Consider the following 24,557-nt stretch of genomic DNA (forward strand, 5'->3'; position numbering starts at 1 on the left):
TCTCCCACTTAAAAAGACGAGAGAGGCCTGTAATTTTCATCATAGGTACACGTGAACTATGACAGACAAATTGAGATTTTTTCCCCCAGAAAATCACATTGTAGGATTTTTTATGAATTTATTTGCAAATTATGGTGGAAAATAAGTATTTGGTCACCTACAAACAAGCAAGAGTTCTGGCTCTCACAGACCTGTAACTTCTTCTTTAAGAGGCTCCTCTGTCCTCCACTCGTTACCTGTATTAATGGCACCTGTTTGAACTTGTTATCAGTTTAAAAGACACCTGTCCACAACCTCAAACAGTCACACTCCAAACTCCACTATGGCCAAGACCAAATAGCTGTCAAAGGACACCAGAAACAAAATTGTAGACCTGCACCAGGCTGGGAAGACTGAATCTGCAATAGGTAAGCAGCTTGGTTTGAAGAAATCAACTGTGGGAGCAATTATTAGGAAATGGAAGACATACAAGACCACTGATAATCTCCCTCGATCTGGGGCTCCAAGCAAGATCTCACCCCGTGGGGTCAACATGATCACAAGAATGGTGAGCAAAAATCCCAGAACCACACGGGGGGACCTAGTGAATGACCTGCAGAGAGCTGGGACCAAAGTAACAAAGCCTACCATCAGTAACACACTACGCCGCCAGGGACTCAAATCCTGCAGTGCCAGACGTGTCCAGGCCCGTCTGAAGTTTGCTAGAGTGCATTTGGATGATCCAGAAGAGGATTGGGAGAATGTCATATGGTCAGATGAAACCAAAATATAACTTTTTGGTAAAAACTCAACTCGTCGTGTTTGGAGGACAAAGAATGCTGAGTTGCATCCAAAGAACACCATACCTACTGTGAAGCATGGGGGTGGAAACATCATGCTTTGGGGCTGTTTTTCTGCAAAGGGACCAGGACGACTGATCCGTGTAAAGGAAAGAATGAATGGGGCCATGTATCGTGAGATTTTGAGTGAAAACCTCCTTCCATCAGCAAGGGCATTGAAGATGAAACGTGGCTGGGTCTTTCAGCATTACAATGATCCCAAACACACCGCCCAGGCAATGAAGGAGTGGCTTCGTAAGAAGCATATCAAGGTCCTGGAATGGCCTAGCCAGTCTCCAGATCTCAACCCCATAGAACATCTTTGGAGGGAGTTGAAAGTCCGTGTTGCCCAGCGACAGCCCCAAAACATCACTGCTCTAGAGGAGATCTGCATGGAGGAATGGGCCAAAATACCAGCAACAGTGTGTGAAAACCTTGTGAAGACTTACAGAAAACGTTTGACCTGTGTCATTGCCAACAAAAGGTATATAACAAAGTATTGAGAAACTTTTGTTATTGACCAAATACTTATTTTCCACCATAATTTGCAAATACATTCATTAAAAATCCTACAATGTGATTTTCTGGAAAACATTTTCTCATTTTGTCTGTCATAGTTGACGTGTACCTATGATGAAAATTACAGGCCTCTCTCATCTTTTTAAGTGGGAGAACTTGCACAATTGGTGGCTGACTAAATACTTTTTCCCCCCACTGTATATCTCACTATATCAGTATATTTAAGCCTCCATATATCTACTAGTTCTAATGTATCCATGACATTCACAATTTCCTTAAGAGCATGTGGGTAATTGTTTGTGGTGTGATTTCCTTCACGGTCCATTGAGCTATTTAAAACAGTATTATAATCCCCCACCATAATAATATTGTCTTGAATTGCTTGCAGGGTTGATAATTTATTATATATATATTGTCAAAGAATTGTGGATCATCATTATTTGGTCCGTAAAGGTTAATGAGCCATATCTGTTTATGGTCCAATAACATATTTAAAATAATCCATCTACCTTGCGTATCTATTTGGACAATTTGCACGAAATTACTATTAATTAATATCATCACCCCTTTTGAATTTCTTTGCCCATGGGAGAAGTATATTTCCCCCCCACCCCCATTATTTTTTCCACGCAACTTCATCTCGAATTGTTGAATGAGTTTCCTGTATACAATAGATATTATATTCCTTCTCTTTGAGCCATGTAAATATTGTTCTTCTTTTGTTATTATCAGCTAAGCCATTATAATTATAACTGGCTATACTTATTCCACCATACACCATAATGAGATACAAGTTTCAAGTCTATTCATCATTATATATGTTTGTAAATTTACCAATAAAAAATACCGTAATGATTGAGCGTCCATATAGCTGTACCGTGATATTTGCCTTGCTTCGGAGTAACCCTTGAATTGTTCTCCACTAATTCCCCCGCTAAAGCCCCTCCCCATCCCAAGTTGAGCCGTCATCCCAGTGATCAGCATCCCACCCACGTCCCTCCGGATCCCTAAGGCCCCGAGAGGCCATGACCCATCCATCGAAAACAGCACACAGTGCCACCCACAAAACAGAAGCAGATTAACCGCCAAAAGCATTTTCCAATGCTGTCACCTCTCTCTCTCTCTCTCTCTCTATATATATATATATATATATATATATATAGAGGTGACAGCATTGGAAAATGCTTTTGGCGGTTAATCTGCTTCTGTAAAAAAATAAAAAAATAATGCATATCCTATTTTCCATCATTATCAATTAATATGCGTAATAATGTCGGTGTCACGATCGTCTAATGAGGAGGACCAATGCGCAGAGTTGAAGGTGAACATATTATATTTATTAAATGATCACACGATCAAAACAACAAACGAAAAACGTGACGTCTATGGTTACAACACGAACAAACACGAACAAAATCCCACAAACCCGAATGAAAAACAGACAGTTTAAATATGGCTCCCAATCAGAGACAACCAACGAACAGCTGACACTCGTTGCCTCTGATTGGGAGTCACTAAGGCAAACACAGAAAACAACAAACCAGAACCCCCAACATAGAAACACACCACATAGAACAAACACACCCTGGCTCAACAACTAGAGTCCCATAGCGAGGGTGTGACAGTCGGCAGTTCATGCGTAGGATTTTAACATATAACCTGGATTGCCATTGTATTACATTTAATTAATTGACAAGCAATTATTATCCTAGCAAATAATTCCCGTGGTCCATCCCATACCCCCCCCTCCCCCCAACATCCCCACCCCCCCACAACAGATGCCAGACAAACACACACGCACATACTCACATACTCCAACACACTCAACCCCCCTCCTCCACAATCCACCATAAAATCAGATACTCAACGGCTGTTATATCCCAGAGCCCAACTCAAGAAATAACCTGATTTACGAGTGCACATACAGTTAAAGCTGATTGAGAAAGCATGCAGATTGAGCAGAAATTGACAACAATGTGAGATTTGATTAATCTACTTAATCTATGTCAAGTCCTAGGTGATGGAGATCAGATCCACCCTCTTCACCTGAGACACAAATACTCTGATCCCCTGTTGTAACCATTTTCCCAAGCATCTCCGTGCGGTCAGACCTTTGATTATTTTGTGCCACCTGGGCCACAATGATAAACCCCCTCTCTGATTGTCCGAGTGTGACCCCCTCCCCATGGGTTACTGCAGCCAGTGTTGCCAGCACTGCCACTACCTGGGTGGGCGTACCCCACCGGAATCCCCACCGGCTAGGTAAAAGGTTGTCAAGGTTCTCATTAGCAGCTTTGAGAATTTCCTTGTATATTATGCTCTCCCATCCAGGGGCTCTGGCTTTGTAGGACCAACCCTGCCAGGCAGGCTCAGAATCTTGAGGGGGCGGTGCTGCTCAAGTAGGTCTCTGACCGCATTTATTTCTCTGTTTAGGCTGCATACTCACAGCAGGTCCATAAAAGAGATGGGAACTTCTCTTTGGTGTATGGGTCGCTCAGGTGGGTGTCCAGGTTATAGGGTTAGTGATCTTTCCATCATGATAGGACAATATAAAATTAGATTAGATGTATACTATATTTAAAAATGTATATCCCTCATCTACACAAAATTCAGAAGAGTTCTTGCTCTAAGCCAATATGTATTCCATATACAGTGATTCGCATTGGGGGCATTTATTTGACCTTGGAACATGTTTTAAAACCCAAATTTAGTGCAAATGTCACTTAAATATGAACAAATATGAATCATTGTTGATGTTTAGACAATTATATTTCATTACATGAATGGTTATTGACATTTTTCTACTATTACATGACCCGGAAGTACTTTATTAGTATTGCTGACGAGACGCTGATCATGATGAGTTCACAAATCAAATGCCCCACTTGTGCTGCCACTGGACAGTGAAAAACAACCTTTATTTAGTTTGTAGTAGTTAAGTGTTGAGTTAGGTTACACACTGTAGCTACCTCAATCATTATTTCAAATAATTACAGTGACTTCACAGCAATTGCTAGCTAGACGAAATTTAGCTGGCTACCAGGCTCAGCTAAATACAAATCCCCCTAAGTACAGCCATATCTGTCACGTCATGAGATTTGTAAATGAAAGAGGAATATAATAATACGAATTGAATGGAGTTTCCCATATTCCCATTTAGTGTCTGGCGCAGCACAGACATGCCCTTATCCAGATGGTGTGACAAAGGCATTTCCTAAAAGTACTGCTAACTTTCTTTGTTGTTACTTTAAATGTTGGAACCAACATGCAGTACCTCCAGCAGGAAGAGAGGCAAAAAACATTTTCCGCCAGCTCAGAGACAAGCTACATTATTCAGAGCCCTGTGTAATGTTCAATGTAATTGCATTGTTGGCCTTTTTGAAACTTTATGTATTTGTATTGTTTAAAAAATTTACAATGTATGGTTCAAATATGTATTTAATGTTTATTTGTTTTAGCTGTTAGTGATAATTCCCTAAGTGTTAATACATTTGTGTTTACATCATTAAGCCTTTATGTATGTGTTATGAATGACAAAAGGCGTCTGACTTTATAATAAGCACAGCGTCATCATACAAGGCATTTACAGTTGAAGTCGGAAGTTTACATACACTTAGGTTGGAGTCATTAAAACTCGTTTTTCAACCACTCCACAAATTTCTTGTTAACAAACTATAGTTTTGGCAAGTCGGTTAGGACATCTACTTTCTGCATGACACAAGTAATTTTTCCAACAATTGTTTACAGACAGATTATTTCACTTATAATTCACTGTATCACAAATCCAGTGGGTTAGAAGTTTACATACACTAAGTTGACTGTGCCTTTAAACAGCTTGGAAAATTCCAGAAAATGATGTCATGGCTTTAGAAGCTTCTGATAGGCTAATTGACATCATTTGAGTCAATTGGAGGTGTACCTGTGGATGTATTTCAAGGCCTACCTTCAAACTCAGTGCCTCGTTGCTTGACATAATGGGAAAATCAAAAGAAATCAGCCAAGACCTCAGAAAACAAATTGTAGACCTCCACAAGTCTGGTTAATCCTTGGGAGCAATTTCCAAACGCCTGAAGGTACCACGTTCATCTGTACAAACAATAGCATTCAAGTATAAACACCATGGGACCACGCAGCTGTCATACCACTCAGGAAGGAGACGCGTTCTGGAATTTTTACTAGGATTAAATGTCAGGAATTGTGAAAAACTGAGTTTAAATGCATTTGGCTAAGGTGTATGTAAACTTCCGACTTCAACTGTATGTACAGTGGGGCAAAAAAGTATTTAGTCAGCCACCAATTGTGCAAGTTCTCCCACTTAAAAAGATGAGAGAGGCCTGTAATTTTCATCATAGGTACGCGTCAACTATGACAGACAAATTGAGAAAAAAAAATCCAGAAAATCCTATTGTAGGATTTTTAATGAATTTATTTGCAAATTATGGTGGAAAATAAGTATTTGGTCACCTACAAACAAGCAAGATTTCTGGCTCTCACAGACCTGTAACTTCTTCTTTAAGAGGCTCCTCTGTCCTCGACTCGTTACCTGTATTAATGGCACCTGTTTGAACTTGTTATCAGTATAAAAGACACCTGTCCACAACCTCAAACAGTCACACTCCAAACTTCACAATGGCCAAGACCAAAGAGCTGTCAAAGGACACCAAAAACAAAATTGTAGACCTGCACCAGGCTGGGAAGACTGAATCTGCAACAGGTAAGCAGCTTGGTTTGAAGAAATCAACTGTGGGAGCAATTATTAGGAAATGGAAGACATACAAGACCACTGATAATCTCCCTCGATCTGGGGCTCCATGCAAGATCTCACCCCGTGGGGTCAAAATGATCACAAGAACGGTGAGCAAAAATCCCAGAACCACACGGGGGGACCTAGTGAATGACCTGCTGAGAGCTGGGACCAAAGTAACAAAGCCAACCATCAGTAACACACTACGCCGCCAGGGACTCAAATCCTGCAGTGCGAGACGTGTCCCCCTGCTTAAGCTAGTACATGTCCAGGCCCGTCTGAAGTGCATTTGGATGATCCAGAAGAGGATTGGGAGAATGTCATATGGTCAGATGAAACCAAAATATAACTTTTTGGTAAAAACTCAACTCGTCATGTTTGGAGGACAAAGAATGCTGAGTTGCATCCAAAGAACACCATACCTACTGTGAAGCATGGGGTTGGAAACATCATGCTTTGGGGCTGTTTTTCTGCAAAGGGACCAGGACGACTGATCCGTGTAAAGGAAAGAATGAATGGGGGCATGTATCGTGAGATTTTGAGTGAAACCCTCCTTCCATCAGCAAGGGCATTGAAGATGAAACGTGGCTGGGTCTTTCAGCATGACAATGATCCCAAACACACCGCCCGGGCAACGAAGGAGTGGCTTCGTAAGAAGCATTTCAAGGTCCTGGAGTGGCCTAGCCAGTCTCCAGATCTCAACCCCATAGAAAATATTTGGAGGGAGTTGAAAGTCTGTGTTGCCCAGCGACAGCCCCAAAACATCACTGCTCTAGAGGAGATCTGCATGGAGGAATGGGCCAAAATACCAGCAACAGTGTGTGAAAACCTTGTGAAGACTTACAGAAAACGTTTGACCTGTGTCATTGCCAACAAAGGGTATATAACAAAGTATTGAGAAACTTTTGTTATTGACCAAATACTTATTTTCCACCATCATATGCCAATAAATTCATTAAAAATCCTACAATGTGATTTTCTGGATTTTTTTTTCTAATTTTGTCTGTCATAGTTGACGTGTACCTATGATGAAAATTACAGGCCTCTCTCATCTTTTTAAGTGGGAGAACTTGCACAATTGGTGGCTGACTAAATACTTTTTTTCCCCACTGTATGTGTTATAAATTACCAAAGGGGTCTGACTTCAAATTAAGTACAGTGTCATGCCATAGTATTTATGGATGTGTTATGAATGAGCGCTCTGGAGCAGGTTTTCATCAAGGATCTCTCTTTACTTTGCTCCGTTTATCTTTGCCTCGATTCTGACTAGTCTCCCAGTCCCTGCCGCTGAAAAACATCCCCATAGCATGATGTTGCCACCACCATGCTTCACCGTAGGGATGGTGCCAGGTTTCCACCAGACGTGACGCTTGGCATTCAGGCCAAAGAGTTCAATCTTGGTTACATCAGATCAGAGAATCTTGTTTCTCATGGTCTGAGAGTCCTTTAGGTACTTTTTGGCAAACTCCAAGCAGGCTGCCATGCCTTTTACTGATGAGTGGCTTCCGTTTGGCCACTCTACCATAAAGGCCTGATTGGTGGAGTGCTGCAGAGATGATTGTCCTTCTGGAAGGTTCTCCCATCTCCACAGAGGAACTCTAGAGCTCTGTCAGAGTGACCATCGGGTTCTTGGTCACCTCCCTGACCAAGGCCCTTCTCTCCCGATTGCTCAGTTTGGCCAGGCGGCCAGCTCTAGGAAGAGTCTTGGTGGTTCCAAACTTCTTCCATTTAAGAATGATGGAGGCCACTGTTCTTAGGGACCTTCAATGCTGCAGAAATGTTTTGGTACCCTTCCCCAGATCTGTGCCTTGACACAATCCTGTCTCAGAGCACTACGGACGATTCATTCGACCTCATAGCTTGGTTTTTGCTCTGACATGCACTGTCAACTTTGGGACCTTATATAGACAGGTGTGTGCCTTTCCAAATCATATCCAATCAATTGAATTTACCGTAGGTGGACGCCAATCAAGTTGTAGAAACATCTCAAGGATGATCAATGGAAACAGGATGCACCTGAGCTCAATTTCGAGTCTCATAGCAAAGGGTCTGAATTCTTATGTAAATAATGTATTTGTTTTTAATTTTTTATTAATGTGCAGAAATTTCTAAAACTGTTTTCACTTTGTCATTATGGGGTATTGTGTGTAGATTGCTGAAAAAATAATATTTAATTCATTTTAGAATACGGCTGTAACGTTAAAAAATTTTGGAAAAAGTAAAGGGGTCTGAATACTTTCCGAAGGCACTGTAAGTGTTTCTTGGTGTAACGTCGTCCCCAAGCTACCGCACACAGCGCATACAGTATAAGCCTAGGATATCAACCATTCAAAGTTGGCCTAAGTGGGAGTGACCATAGAATTCTATAGGATTGACCTTACTGAGTAAAGTATGTCATCGTCACTACTTAACACAATCACAAAGTCAAATATTGCTAAATCCTGGCCATTTCCACAATTTATCTTTCTTAAAATGTGATTTTCAACCTAACCCTAACTGATGAAGATATTAAACCTAAACCTAACTGATGAAAAATTATTTTTATTGTTGGGCATAAAACACTGTAAAACACCAGGGAATCAGCTCCAAGTGATTTTAATTTTGGAAATCTGTTCCCAAGTATACCCACACATAATAGAGACATATGTGATTATATACAAATAATAATAATAATAAATAATAATTGATTGGATTTATATAGCACTTTTCTACCAACTGATGTACTCAAAGTGCTTTAAATAGTAGGGGGAAACACATCTCATCCACCATCAATGTGTTGCACCTATCTCAGTGATGCACGGCAACCAGTTTTGTGCCAGAACATTTACCACACATCAGCTATAAGGTGGAGAGGTGAGGAGTGATTTATGCCATTTAGGAATGAGGGGGATGATTAGGTGGCAATGCTGTAATGTGGCCAGGTTGGGAATTTAGCCATGACACCGGGGTGAACACCCCTACTCTTACAACAAGTGCCATGGGATTTTGAATGACCACAGAGTCAGGACACCCGGCACCCTAAGCAGGACAATGTTGGCAAATCTAATCAAGGTTATTATTATGTTTTAGACAAATATTATATCTGTTTAGGCTTCTTGCGGTCCATTTGCAGTCTAAAAATATATATTTTTATTATGTTCTGGCCCACCGACCATTTTACATTTTAGTCATTTAGCAGACGCTCTTATCCAGAGCGACTTACAGTTAGTGAGTGCATACATTTTTATTTTATTTATTTATTTTTTCATACTGGTGTTGCAAACCCTGGTGTTGCAAACGCCATGCTCTACCAACTGAGCTACATCCCTGCCGGCCATTCCCTCCCCTACCCTGGGCCAATTGTGCGACGCCCCATGGGTCTCCCGGTCGCGGCCGGCTACGACAGAGCCTGGATTCGAACCAGGATCTCTAGTGGCACAGCTAGCACTGCGATGCAGTGCCTTCGACCACTGCGCCATTCAGGAGGCCATCCGCTCAATAAATAATTTGCCCGTGGCTGAATCTAGTAGATGATCTCTGCTTTAGAACGTATGCCATCCTTCAGCACAACATGTCATCCTTTATAAAGCACATGTTTATGTGACAGTGGTTTATGTCACATTTGACATTGGTGATTTTGTCACACAGTTCTGCCACATTCATGAACCCTTTATAAAGCATGTCGTAATACTTAATCAAACAACAGCAAAACCGATAGGCTTTCCTCCTTTCTGTCAAACATTCGGGTTAAACAATGTGTGTTTACTACTCCAGGCATGAACGTTACTTCTTTTCTGGTATAATGGCGTTCACACACATTTAATGTCCATTCCGCCACCTACTGTTGGGGTACAAAAGATAACAGATAAATCAAAAAACCATTCCACTTCTTCGGTCACAGTCCAATCCAAATCAAATCCCTACACAGGTTCAGGGGCCAGGGAAGGGGGAACATGTTCATTCAGTATTCCCTGCAATGCTTCTGCTTTTAAAGATGCACTTTGCAGAAATAGCTCCGCCATTTCCTGGTTGCTAAAATTCTAATAGTTCGCCTAATTTCAGTTCATGTGACGAAACAAGCAAGTAGATTGTACCATCTAAACCGCTGTGAAATATATTTTCCATAACCAAAAATATTGTATTTTCAGCTGTTTTGAAGCTGGTGTACAAAACCAAAAGTAAAAGACACAAAAACGAAACTTAAGAACAGGAAGCATAGGAATAGCGCACATAGAACAGATCTCCCGCTTCTTAGACTTACTTTCAATGAGAATGACAGATCTATAACACACATTTCTATGTGAATTTGGTCGGGTCGCCCAAAAAGTTACATATTGCAGCTATAAAACAACACATTTCACTGCACCTATCCGGTGTATGTGACAATAAAACCTCTATTAATTCCTGCAGACCCAAAAACCTTTCAGCCGCACCTACTTTCTGTCCCGTTTCTTAGACTTCTTGTTTGTTTGGGCAGTACAATTAATCACCTGCGCAATAAACACCACAAAATCCACCTTCTTTACAATCAATGTATCAGTATCCCTCAATTGTTGAGCGACAATCTGAACCAGTTGCGGGTCATCCACTGCTTCCTTAGCTCCACTTGCTCCTTCAACTATTTTCCGCACCTCTCTGTAGGAGACCTGTTGTACATCTCGGATCCTTGCAACTTCAAACTCCTTTACCCTAGCAGGGCACTCCAGGAACTCGGCAATGTGATTTCCACCAGAATTGCTACACTGTACATCATCAGATTATTCAACTACATGTTGATTCTGTTGACACACAGTTGAGACATGGCCATAATTTTTGCAATTTCGGCACTTTAACGGTTTATTTACGAAGGCTCTTACAGCGTATCCCATATTTACATGTGTTGGCAGATACTCTTCATCAAACATCAGTAAAACGGACTGACTTTCTTCCTTCTTTCTATCCACTACATAGTGCAGGCAATGTGCTCCCACCACTCCTGGAATAATATTCTTAAGACATGAAACCTCAATGTCCAGCGATACTCCTGATAGCACACCTTTAATTGGTGCCCTGCTCCGAAAATCAAAGCTCTCCACTTCAGATGTCGCCAATTTATGGAGCCACAAAGCTTTTTCCTTCTGCTCTTCTGAGACCTATTGCATCCTTTATCATCTTTATGACCTCAAATGGATCTCCCCAAGTATACATAATTATTAACAAATCGCACTCCAACAAGAAACCGATGATCATTTAGAACTTTAGCTATTTTTGCTAAATTTTTCATAGTCTTCCACTTACTCTCACCGAGCTTGCTCAACGTGCCATCGGAATCAACCAGCACTTCTGCTTCCACCATGATTCCGTTCAGCTGTTGCTTCTCCAACCTTCTCTCCATATCTTCCATCGCCGCATCCTTACTACTCGCCACCATTCCGCTACCAAAATTGCGGTTTGAACCAGTCCAACAGGTTGTTAAACAGGGCTCTCGACTAGGGCTGTTGCGGTGACCGTCTTAGTCATGAAGGCAGTCAAATTCCATGTGACCATTTAGGGTAATTATGCTTCTCCAAGCTCTGATGCTACTGATGGTCATTAGCAGCCTACCAAACTTGCTAACTGCCTGGTACTCAGCACTCTATTGTCTCTTTAATCACTGACATCAATGCAAATGTAATCAAAAATCGAATCAAACAATTCATGAGAGCCCATGAGTTCATGTTGCGCAACATTTCTGTAGGCTATGCAATTGGGCGAGAAAACAGTGATGGCCTCTATTAAAAAGAGGAGGATCCCATCAGTTTTCTATAGGCTAGGCCTACTACAGTCGTGGGCAAAAGTTTTGAGAATGACACAAATATACATTTTCACAAAGTCTGCTGCCTCAGTTTTTATGATGGCAATTTGAATAATGTTATGAAGAGTGATCAGATGAATTGCAATTAATTGCAAAGTCCCTCTTTGCCATGAAAATGAACTTAATCCCCAAAAAACATTTCCACTGCATTTCAGCCCTGCCACAAAAGGACCAGCTGACATCATATCAGTGATTCTCTCGTTAACAAAGGTGAGAGTGTTGACAAGGACAAGGCTGGAGATCACTCTGTCATGCTGATTGAGTTAGAATAACAGACTGGAAGCTTTAAAAGGAGGGTGGTGCTTGAAATCATTGTTCTTCCTCTGTTAACCATGGTTACCTGCAAGGAAACACGTGCCGTCATCATTACTTTGCACAAAAAGGGCTTCACAGGCAAGGATATTGCTGCTAGTAAGATTGCACCTAAATCAACCATTTATCGGATCATCAAGAACTTCAAGGAGAGAGGTTCAATTGTTGTGAAGAAGGCTTTAGGGCGCCCAAGAAAGTCCAGCAAGCGCCAGGACTGTCTCCTAAAGTTGATTCAGCTGCGGGATCGGGGCACCACCAGTGCAGAGCTTGCTCAGGAATGACAGCAGGCAGGTGTGAGTGCATCTGCATGCACAGTGAGGCGATGACTTTTGGAGAATGGCCTGGTGTCAAGAAGGGCAGCGAGGAAGACACTTCTCTCCAGGTAAAACATCAGGGACAGACTGATATTCTGCAAAAGGTACAGGGATTGGACTGCTGAGGACTGGGGTAAAGTCATTTTCTCTGATGAATCCCCTTTCCGATTGTTTGGGGCATCCGGAAAAAAGCTTGTCCGGAGAAGACAAGATGAGCGCTACCATCAGTCCTGTGTCATGCCAACAGTAAAGCATCCTGAGACCATTCATGTGTGGGGTTGCTTCTCAGCCAAGGGAGTGGGCTCACTCACAATTTTGCCTAAGAACACAGCCATGAATAAAGAATGGTACCAACATATCCTCCGAGAGCAACTTCTCCCAACCATCCAAGAACAGTTTGGTGACGAACAATGCCTTTTCCAGCGTAATGGAGCACCTTGCCGTAAGGCAAAAGTGATAACTAAGTGGCTCGGGGAACAAAACATTGACATTTTGGGTCCATGGCCAGGAAACTCCCCAGACCTTAATCCCATTGAGAACTTGTGGTCAATCCTCAAGAGGCGGGTGGACAAACAAAAACCCACAAATTCTGACAAACTCCAAGCATTGATTATGCAAGAATGGGTTGCCATCAGTCAGGATGTGGCCCAGAAGTTAATTGACAGCATGCCAGGGCGGATTGCAGAGGTCTTGAAAAAGAAGGGTCAACACTGCAAATATTGACTCTTTGCATAAACTTAATGTAATTGTCAATAAAAGCCTTTGACACTTATGGAATGTGTCACGATCATTACAGGAAGACTCGTGGAACCAAGGCGCAGCGTGATAAGCGTACATCTTTATTGATCGTACTTAACTCACGACAAAACCAAAACAACAAACCAACGATACGTGAAGTCCTGAGGTTACACACACCAAACCTTTACGGATCAAGATCCCACAAACTAACTGGTGCCAACAGGCTGCCTAAGTATGGTCCCCAATCAGAGACAACGAGATACAGCTGCCTCTGATTGGGAACCACTCTGGCCAACACAGATCTAAACGATCTAGAACATAAACATAGAAAATATAACACAAAAACTACACACCCTGGCTCAACATTTCAGAGTCCCCAGAGCCAGGGCGTGACAGAATGCTTGTAATTATACTTCAGTATACCAGTAACATCTGACAAAAATATCTAAAAACACTGAAGCAGCAAACTTTCTGAAGACCAATACTTGTGTCATTCTCAAAACTTTTGACCACGACTGTATATTTATTTCTCAACTTTAGCACATTGCTTATCTTTACAACAGTAGCATAGCCTACCTGGCTGGCATGAAAATGAACCACGGGAAAAGCATCCTCCATTCGTTATTTAAGTGCATAGATTACATGTATTTTTTCCCCTGCTTCAAGACAGGTGCATGATAATGGTCCATTCTAAATCAAAACAAATTTCACACATATTTTGCACTATAGCCTATTTATTGCCTTACCTCCATAACTTACTACATTTGCACACACTGTATATATATTTTCTGTTGTATTTTTGACTTTATGTTTTTTTACCCCATATGTAACTCTGTGTTGTTTTTATCGCACTACTTGCTTTATCTTGGCCAGGTCGCAGTTGTAAATGAGAACTTGTTCTCAACTGGCTTACCTGGCTAAATAAAGGTGAAATAAAAAAATAAAATAAAATATAAAAATAAAATATATTATTTAGTATATGTAAAGACAAGATTAAATCAAGAATAGTGTGATGGGTGACAATATTAGCCTATCATTTGTGAATTATATATTATCACTTGTGAATGATGCCCAGCGTAAGGCAAGAAACAAAGGCTTTTTTTGTGACTTTTTCGAATCATATCAAATCAAATCAAATCAAATCAAATTGTATTGGTCACATGCGCCGAATACAACAGGTGCAGACATTACAGTGAAATGCTTACTTACAGCCCTTAACCAACAGTGCATTTATTTTAAACAAAAAAGTAAGAATAAAACAACAACAAAAAAAGTGTCATAGTCGCACACCTCATGTAGCCTAGCCCATAGGCCTATATATTTTGATAAGGTTTGTATCACAACTAAAGTGGCCAAATAACTACTTAAAATTAAGCACATTAATCCGCTTTACAAGGGGTGAAGAGCCTAACTGGCATACATAGGCAGCGCATGAGTTTCAAGTTTGGGGAAGATAATTTTCACCATAAAAATGGACCTTTTATAATAAAAACATTACATGCATAATCACATTTGCAGTCACTTTTGATAATGGTGTTTTCCCGCTAATGGAACATTCGCGCTTATAGCCTACTGCCGTGTGCGCATTGCTACGCTTTTAATGTAAAGAAATAGCCTAATAGTTTATCACATTTTAAGCTAAACGTTCTGATCTGTTGTGTCAGCCTCATTGCGTAAAAAAGTTATTTTGATGCTAGTTGTTGTATTAATTTGGGATGTTTGGCATCCCACAACTGTCCCAGACTGTTTGGAATATTTATTTCTCGCACAGAATAGAATAGGTCAACTTTTGTACTATGGGGGATAGTAGATTGACATAGGCTAGTGCTTTTGCTGTTCGTTAGGCCTACTCATCTTCTTGGCTGACGAAAAGTAAATGTGGACAGTTCTTCCAAGATCTTCAATATGCACCTCGGAATATGATAAGGAAACGCGCAGTTGCGTCCTCGAAGTGTCTGTCTTCACTTGTAGCCTGTGAGAAAGACCCGATCACGTGATGGAGAGCCATGTGAGTGAGAGGTGCTTCCGAGCACGCAGCACTCAGGGAGAAGGGAACAACGGCCACTGATGTGGAAAATTATCACAATACTTATTAAAAATCAAAGTTCTTCCAGAGTTTTTGTAGAATCAAGATAGAGTTTATTACATAGAGCAACGAAAGCCGAGCTGGTCTGCAGAGCAACTCTTGTCTACCTCTCAGCTCTTCGTTTATATAGTCATATTCACATACATCTTAGCTTAAAGCCCCTCCATCTTGAGTTCCCCCTCTCGACCACTCCGCCAACTTCCTTAGTCTATGATAGCAGCTAAATTTGACTTTTATTCAGTTTAGAATTAATAGTAGTACCATCAATCAAGCCCTTGTCATGCACAAATAATCATGTTCAGTTTAAACTCTGTTCAACCCCGACTTGACCTGAAGATTGATTGTTGGACATGACAGGTCCACACTCAATCTCTCAAACATACCCAAACCCACTCCTCTCTTCCCTCCCGTCATGCTGTAATTACTTATGATTAGTCTGAACTCTGTTCAACTTTGGCTCCGGTCTTAGGACTTTGTTTTGAGGAGAGAGGCAAAAGGCAACAGTCTGGTTTCAGTCTCTGATAAGGTAGGACAGCCATGGATTAGGTAAGAGCGAGGAATTTGACCCCCATTTCACACACACACAAACCCAGTGAAAGGAACCAATTTGTTCGTCATGTCTGTGATTAACTTTGTTTATCCAATAGTTTACTGAAAAATCTTTATCATATCCCCCCTATGGGACTATCATTGGTCCTTACAAAAGTATATAATGATTAATATAGTAACTAACATAAGAATAATTATGTTTATGCTATCAAGCACAATCCTTGCATTTAAGGTTATAGTTTTCAAACATTAAGATTCAAAAGTTTCAACTCAAATAAACCATATACGTGTATCCTAACACATTAAAACTAACGTAGCGTTGTTTTAACCATACTATCTAGGGCATGTTGAGAATAGTGTCAACATCTTTAGCTCACATAACTTCTTTACCCATATCACAAGTAGTATATCAATCTAAAGAATCAATATCAATATCTAATCCATTAATTGCAGTGTCAACATATTTAGTTATTAACATATTAATAACTTATTCAAATCAATCTTTCATTTTACAACTCATAATCATAATCAAATTAATTACCCAAAACAAATGTAGAATGACAATTCTTAGTTATTCACCTTGGTTCCATCACTCAAAGTTAAAACCCTCACCTTAGCACCCATTGACACTGGCAGAATGTACATTTATATTAACATACAGTATACAGTGAGGGAAAAAAGTATTTGATCCCCTGCTGATTTTGTACGTTTGCCCACTGACAAAGAAATGATCAGTCTATAATTTTAATGGTAGGTTTATTTGAACCGTGTAAGACAGAATAACAACAAAAAAATCCAGAAAAACGCATGTCAGAAATGTTATAAATTGATTTGCATTTTAATGAGGGAAATAAGTATTTGACCCCTCCGCAAAACATGACTTAGTACTTGGTGGCAAAACCCTTGTTGGCAATCACAGAGGTCAGACGTTTCTTGTAGTTGGCCACCAGGTTTGCACACATCTCAGGAGGGATTTTGTCTCACTCCTCTTTGCAGATCTTCTCCAAGTCATTAAGATTTTGAGGCTGACGTTTGGCAACTCGAACCTTCAGCTCCCTCCACAGATATTCTATGGGATTAAGGTCTGGAGACTGGCTAGGCCACTCCAGGACCTTAATGTGCTTCTTCTTGAGCCACTCCTTTGTTGCCTTGGCCGTACGTTTTGGGTCATTGTCATGCTGGAATACCCATCCACGACCCATTTCCAATGCCCTGGCTGAGGGAAGGAGGTTCTCACCCAAGATTTGACGGTACAAGGCCCCGTCCATCGTCCCTTTGATGCGGTGAAGTTGTCCTGTCCCCTTAGCAGAAAAACAACCCAAAGCATAATGTTTCCACCTCCATGTTTGACGGTGGGGATGGTGTTCTTGGGGTCATAGGCAGCATTCCTCCTCCTCCAAACACGGCGAGTTGAGTTGATGCCAAAGAGCTCGATTTTGGTCTCATCTCACCACAACACTTTCACCCAGTTCTCCTCTGAATCATTCAGATGTTCATTGGCAAACTTCAGATGGGCTTGTATATGTGGTTTCTTGAGAAGGGGGACCTTGCGGGCGCTGCAGGATTTCAGTCCTTCACGGCATAATGTGTTACCAATTGTTTTCTTGGTGACTATGATCCCAGCTGCCTTGAGATCATTGACAAGATCCTCCCGTGTAGTTCTGGGCTGATTCCTCACCGTTCTCATGATCATTGCAACTCCACGAGGTGAGATCTTGCATGGAGCCCCAGGCCGAGGGAGATTGACAGTTCTTTTGTGTTTCTTCCATTTGCGAATAATCGCACCAACTGTTGTCACCTTCTCACCAAGCTGCTTGGCGATGGTCTTGTAGCTCATTCCAGCCTGTGTAGGTCTACAATCTTCCCTGACATCCTTGGAGAGCTCTTTGGTCTTGGCCATGGTGGAGAGTTTGGAATCTGATTGATTGATTGCTTCTGTGGACAGGTGTCTTTTATACAGGTAACAAACTGAGATTAGGAGCACTCCCTTTAAGAGTGTGCTCCTAATCTCAGCTCGTTACCTGTATAAAAGACACCTGGGAGCCAGAAATCTTTCTGAATGAGAGGGGATCAAATACCTATTTCCCTCGTTCAAATGCAAATCAATTTATAACATTTTTGACATGCGTTTTTCTGGATTTTATTGTTGTTATTCTGTCTCTCACTGTTCAAATAAACCTACCATTAAAATGTTAGACTGATCATTTCTTTGTCAGTGGGCAAACGTACAAAATCAGCAGGGGATCAAATACTTTTTTCCCTCACTGTAATTATCCATAATTCTAGCATTAGCTTCCTCATAAGGAGAATAACTACAGATCAGTATTTCAATGCATTCTTAGTCTAAATTACTATACATTTAGCAGTGTGTATACCTTCTTAATCAACCTAATACCCCAAATAACAATCCCTTCCTCCACCGGCACTCAATCTTCTGGCGTCTTCATTATGTTCTTCAGATAGCTTCATAGTTCAACTTGGATTGTCACACAATGACACACCTGAGCCACCCCACCTCTACCCCCATTCTGTTTTTTCCATTTGCCAACCAGTATACCAGCACCATGAAAGATGTTGTATTTGAACAGATCTCTTTTCATTTCCACTCCACAAGGACTCCTGTCACACTCTTGAGAGAAAAGACATAAGAGAAAAGGCAGTTGATCGCTTCGATTGGATACTGGTTCTGATTGAGGTCTCTTGGTAGAAGTGGTGCTGGACAGGAACGCCTTCAACGCCTTTGTTGCTCATCTTCAGCCGGGTAGAGGGTTTTTTGTTTTTATTGAGGTTCACACCATTCTTGACTGAATTATCTCTGCTATGCATCAAGACACCATCTGTAGTAACCTCGAGAAAGGACAGATCATAACAGTTTAGTTGAGTTCATTTCCAATCCAAATAATCCCTATAAGAATTGACTATATGACTAATTATATTATGTTTCACCAATTATTCTTAATACCAATTTCTAATACTTGACCCTGCTGCCTGATAGATTTTTTTTGAGGGGTGTCTGCATTCCAAAGGCTATCTGTATCTAGGTGCCATATAGTTTCACATTCTCCCTTGAATTCTCCTAAATTATATAACCCAATTGTTTTATTGTAACACTCATATTTTGCTCATAGTCTATTTGATATTTCTCTGGTGTTTCCCTTTTCCTTGTCTCTATTCTAACGTCTAATTGCTTACACTTCTCTCCCCATCCTGGTTGATTATAACATTGTTTATATTTAGGATTTCCTAAATATGACTAACATTCTGCTGGGCAATATGGTCTTTCTGAGTTCCTTAGATAACAGAAGTTGTGGTTGAACATAGCACAGTCCTGGTAACTGTGGGGATTTGGAACTACTGTTCATTCTTTTAAAGGAGATTAAGTGCATATTAGACAGTTTTCTTTCTTTAATTTTAATGTAGTATATTGTGCCCATCTATACCAGTCATTGTTTAGCGCCCCCTTCCATTTCCTTTCTTCTGCATTTGGTGGGGCTCTAACATGTAAAGGGTTTAGTGCACTTTCCCAAGGAATAACTACTTCAACAACCCTGCCCCCTGGAAATGTAGCACTTATAAGTACTACATCAAATTGTTTATCTAAGTCTTGGGCTGTTATCCTTATGTCTATGATCCACCTGTCTTTTTATTTTATTATCTTAAGGTCACAATTACCCCATGTGATTTCCCCATAATCCTTGTGCTGGTTCCTCCCACACCAATAACCATTTAACCCTCGTACTTTAATAGCGATCCCTTTTTGTATTTTAGTTATGGTTCCTGCTTGTGCAGGAATATACATTTCAATCCTGTCTGTTTTTCTTCTATGTCTTGTTCTTTCGCTCTTTACTATTGTCAGTATGCCATTCCCCTTGTTCTTAGGGGGACTAGTCAAGGGCAGAGAAATCAATGATGGGGATATCTGGTGCGTCTTGGATGTCTGGAATATCTTGGAGGTCTGGGATCTCTTGGAGGTCTTGTGGTCTGGGAGGTCTTGAAGGGCTGCCCCTCCGCCAAGGGAATCAGCAAGAGCACGTAGCTTATCAGTAGCATTCCCATTGCCATCCCTCCTGATTCTCGCCAGCTCCAGTATCCTCAGCTCCCTCATCTCTAGGTCATCGGTTCCTCGTGGTACCCTGCTACAGTGGTTTAGATGATACCAGGTCGATCTCCCCTCTATCCGTACAGCCGTTGGTGTAGCCTGGATGACGATGTATGGTCCATTTAGTTCTTAACCTTCTTCCGTCACTAGGGTCTCCGGATCAGCCAGAGTCCCTCTCAATCCATCGACATCGGTCTACGGAGAGTGTCCTTCTAGCAGCTTACCAATAGGGAAGCTCGGAGTCACTGCTGCAAAGACACACAAACACAGACAGACACAAAATAAAACAATGCTACCCAATGGTGGGGCCATCTTCCTCTCCTGGGGTTGGAACACTCCTACGGTGGGACACATGGATCTAAGTATCTGTCTCTGCCACTTTCACCGTCATTGAGGTAGCCAACAACACCTGGTACAGGCCCCTCCACCTAGGGTCTTTCCAGCTCATTCTTCTGTAGTCTTTTACCGCCACAGTCTCCAGGCCGCAGAAAATGCTCAGATTCTCCTGCTCAGTTGGGCAGAGTTGCCTTCACCCATGGGAAGAAAGTCTTAAGAACATTGTTAGGTTAGGTGAGACACAGTATGCTACTGTACCCTGTCTTTTTATCAGTCAGGAGAAGCCTTGAGATTAGGAAGTGCACAATCTTGCAGCTTGTTGCAGTCCACTAGTTTCATAGACAGGCCTCCTCTACACCCTGCCTCCTACCACAAATACACTTACACATAAAACATTTAACCTAACCCATAACACATTAATTACTACTGCTCATATACTTAATACAATTTGCATATTTACCAAAAAGCCCCATATAACCAGTACTTCCCCACTTGGGACACATGACTCAAATCGTGATTCATGTGTTCAAAAAACAAAACAACAATATTGCCTGTTAAACCAAAATAATAAATGAAATTAAAATGACAACCTTTGATAATATCTTAACTTAATTGTATCCCATAAGACTATTCAATGAATAGCAAAATTAGGTAGTGACAGGTATCCCTCATTCAGGACTCGCTCTCTCACTATTGCCAAATTATAAGCTTCTTCATAATTATCAGTATTATAAATTACCCTCAACTCGGTAGAATAAATTACCTTAAACTCATCATCCTATGTCACTCGGTTTTCCAGTGTGGGTGATCAAATCACACTAGAAAGTCAGGACAAAGGTCAGAGGTCATTCAAACCCTTCAAAGAAGTGTTTCATTCTATAGTAGATTAATCATTGACAACAGTCAAAACATTTTATAAATGTTGTATCCCAAGTGTACAGTAAGTCCTTAGTACAGATCTTTTCAAAAGAAATCACATCTATTTACTTAAAACTCACTCAGTAAATAAAACCCTCAGAAAATTCCATGTGTTTGCTTTTTAAGATATATAATTTCTAACCCGTGAAAAAAACGTCAAATCAAAATAAAACCCCTATAAAACTAACATTTCATAATAAGTGGGTTGTTTGTGGTTGTTTGAAAAGCATATAGTAAAACAACAAACAAAAATGTCCAGGCCTCATTTATAGTCTCTGGAAACATTTCAAAGAAAGAGAAAATCACTCCCCCCATTTTCCTGGAAGAAAAAGTGCACATTTCGTTACTTTCCATTTTGATACCTCTTAACCAGCCCAAACAATTCAAATTCGAAATTCACCAGTCCATATCTCTGCCTCCCCCAACTCAGAAAACCCTCAAGACCATCACTCGTGACTCCTCCCCTCCCCCGTCAATTCCACAATCCAGTGTAGATAAAACAACATAAAGTCTCATGAGATTAAAACCCCTAGGCTTTTCCTGAGTCGCACTGCTCCCACTTGATCACACCCAACATGCTTTGTGACTTCGAAAACTCAAATCCCCAAATCCCCAAATATGCTATCTCTTGCCTCGCTGGTACCAAAATAATTTACTAATGTGATGATGGTCTGGCCTATCAGTGTTCTCACCATTCGACGCCCATAACAATTCACTACAACATACAAATGCAGCGTGATACAACATTTGACTATTTGTAACCATAATTTGTGCTGTCGCCCACACATACTGCCAATTGACATGTCACCTTTCAGAATCCATTATCGTTGACTCTCGGAAGGATTCTCTAACCCCACTAAATGTAATACTTTTGTATAAGGAATCTGTGATATTTGCTCCCAAGCATCTATTAAAATGTTGTTTGAGACGTGGTCCCCTACATCTCCCTTAACATTCATACTGTAGGGGACTTCCATCAATCCTAGAAGAAAAACTCCCACTCAAGACACATCAGATATTACCATGTTTCATTAAGTGGAATATACACCTATAAAATAACAAACCCATAACCACTTTCCGGTAATCTAATCATTTCAACCTGTTGTATTGATTCAGTAAAAATATAAAGTTGTTGTTTAATCAATCCAGAACCTACAAAAAGTTGGTGCTGCCCTACCATCTTAATAGTCAAAACTACCTGCCATCCACTGTTCAACGTAACAGAAAATCATTTTAGAATTCATTAACTGTTTGCATAAATCACTGGTGTTACTCATTACATTTTACGTCATTTAGCAGACGCTCTTATCCAGAGCGACTTACAGGAGCAATTAGGGTTAAGTGCCTTGCTCAAGGGCACATCGACAGATGTTTCACCTAGTCGGCTCGGGGATTAGAACCAGCAACCTTTCAGTTACTGGCACAACGCTCCTAACCACTAAGCTACCTGCCGCTACCTACTCAAACTATAGCACTGAGTAATAATAATTAGAAACTGTCAAATAACTTTTCAGATTCACCTATTCAGACCTCTGCTCCAAATATCCCACTGCGTACCTTACATCTCTATATAGCCCAGCGAGCACGACTCTCTTTCACCCGCACACTCAATCATGGCATTAGTAAAGTCTATCCACAAACCACCAATAACTCATAACATATTTGCATTCACATTCTTAGAAGGCCTTATTTTAATTCCAGTCTACTCAAACACTTAGATTTGTCACTTCTTATTTCCCAATTCCTCAGAGATTTTTCAAATTTCTTCCTTATTTTCTGGGAAAGTTCTCTTCATGATTTCTACTGGTGTTCCTGCCATCCCTATGTTTGGTTCAGTGTCTAGGTTAGGATGTTGGGTCAGTAATATTTCTGTAGTGAGCTCAGCTAAAAGTTTTTACATTCCTCAGTTCATGGTATCTTTCTCCCTAATATATCTTCATATTCTGCTTCTTTCCAAAAATGTGTTTTTATCCCTTGTGCCCCTCCTTTTAATATTATTGTATTCTCTTTGTCCCCGTGCTTCACTTCCCATTAAAGATAACACACTCGCTTCCCTGTGCTTCGGTATTATATTCTTATTTTCCTTTGTTCCCTTATCTTATCTCAAACCTATAAAATACCTTCCTCACTCTCCTGTCCTTAGGTATTTTCCCGTAGTCTATTCAGTATTAGGTCACTAGACCACACCCTATTTTCCCCTAATAATATTCACGTTACTATTTTCTCAAATATTCCTACGTTTCCATTTTCTTAATCTACTTTAGGTATCCCTAATATATCTTCTGTCACGATCGCTTAAGGAGGAGGACCAATGCGCAGCGTTGAATGCGTACATATTATTTATTAAACAGATCACACGATCAAAACAACGAACGAAACATGAAGTCCTTCGATACACACAAACCAAAAGGAACAAGAAACCACAACACAAAGTGAAAAGACCGATAGTTAAATATGGCTCCCAATCAGAGACAACCAGCTGTCACTCGTTGCCTCTGATTGGGAGTCACTCAGCCCAACATAGAAAATCAAACATAGAATAAACACCCTGGCTCAACATAACATTGTCCCCAGAGCCAGGGCGTGACAGTACCCCCCCCTAAAGGCGCGGACTCCGACCGCGCCAACTAAATCCCACAGGGGAGGGACCGGGTGGGCACTCCGCATTGGCGGCGGATCCGGCTCCGGGCCTGATCCCCACTCCCTCTCCAACCCCCCAAAGTACCCCTGGTCCGGTCTGGCCCCGCTGGCCGGAGCCGGACTGACGATACGCACCCCTGGCTTGGTGCGTGGAGCAGGAATGGACCGGACTGGGCTGGCGACGCGCACCACAGACTTGGTGCGGAGAGCAGGAACGGGCCGGACAGGGCTGACGAAACGCACCACAGACTTGGTGCGGAGAGCAGGCACGGGCCGTGCCGGACTGATGACGCACACCACTGGCTTGGTGCGGGGAGCTTGGATGGGCCGGACTGGGCTGGCGACGCACCCCGTAGGCTTGGTGCGTGGAGCAGGGACTGGCCGGGCTGGGCTGGCGACGCACACCGTAGGCTTGGTGCGGAGAGCAGGAACGGGCCGGACAGGGCTGACGAAACGCACCACAGACTTGGTGCGGAGAGCAGGCACGGGCAGTGCCGGACTGATGACGCACACCACTGGCTTGGTGCGGGGAGCTTGGATGGGCCGGACTGGGCTGGCGACGCACCCCGTAGGCTTGGTGCGTGGAGCAGGGACTGGCCGGGCTGGGCTGGCGACGCACACCGTAGGCTTGGTGCGTGGAGCAGGGACAGGCCGGGCTGGGCTGGCGACGCG

This window comes from Coregonus lavaretus, assembly GCF_964263955.1.
Source record: "Coregonus lavaretus genome assembly, chromosome: 1".
NCBI lineage: Eukaryota > Metazoa > Chordata > Actinopteri > Salmoniformes > Salmonidae > Coregonus > Coregonus lavaretus.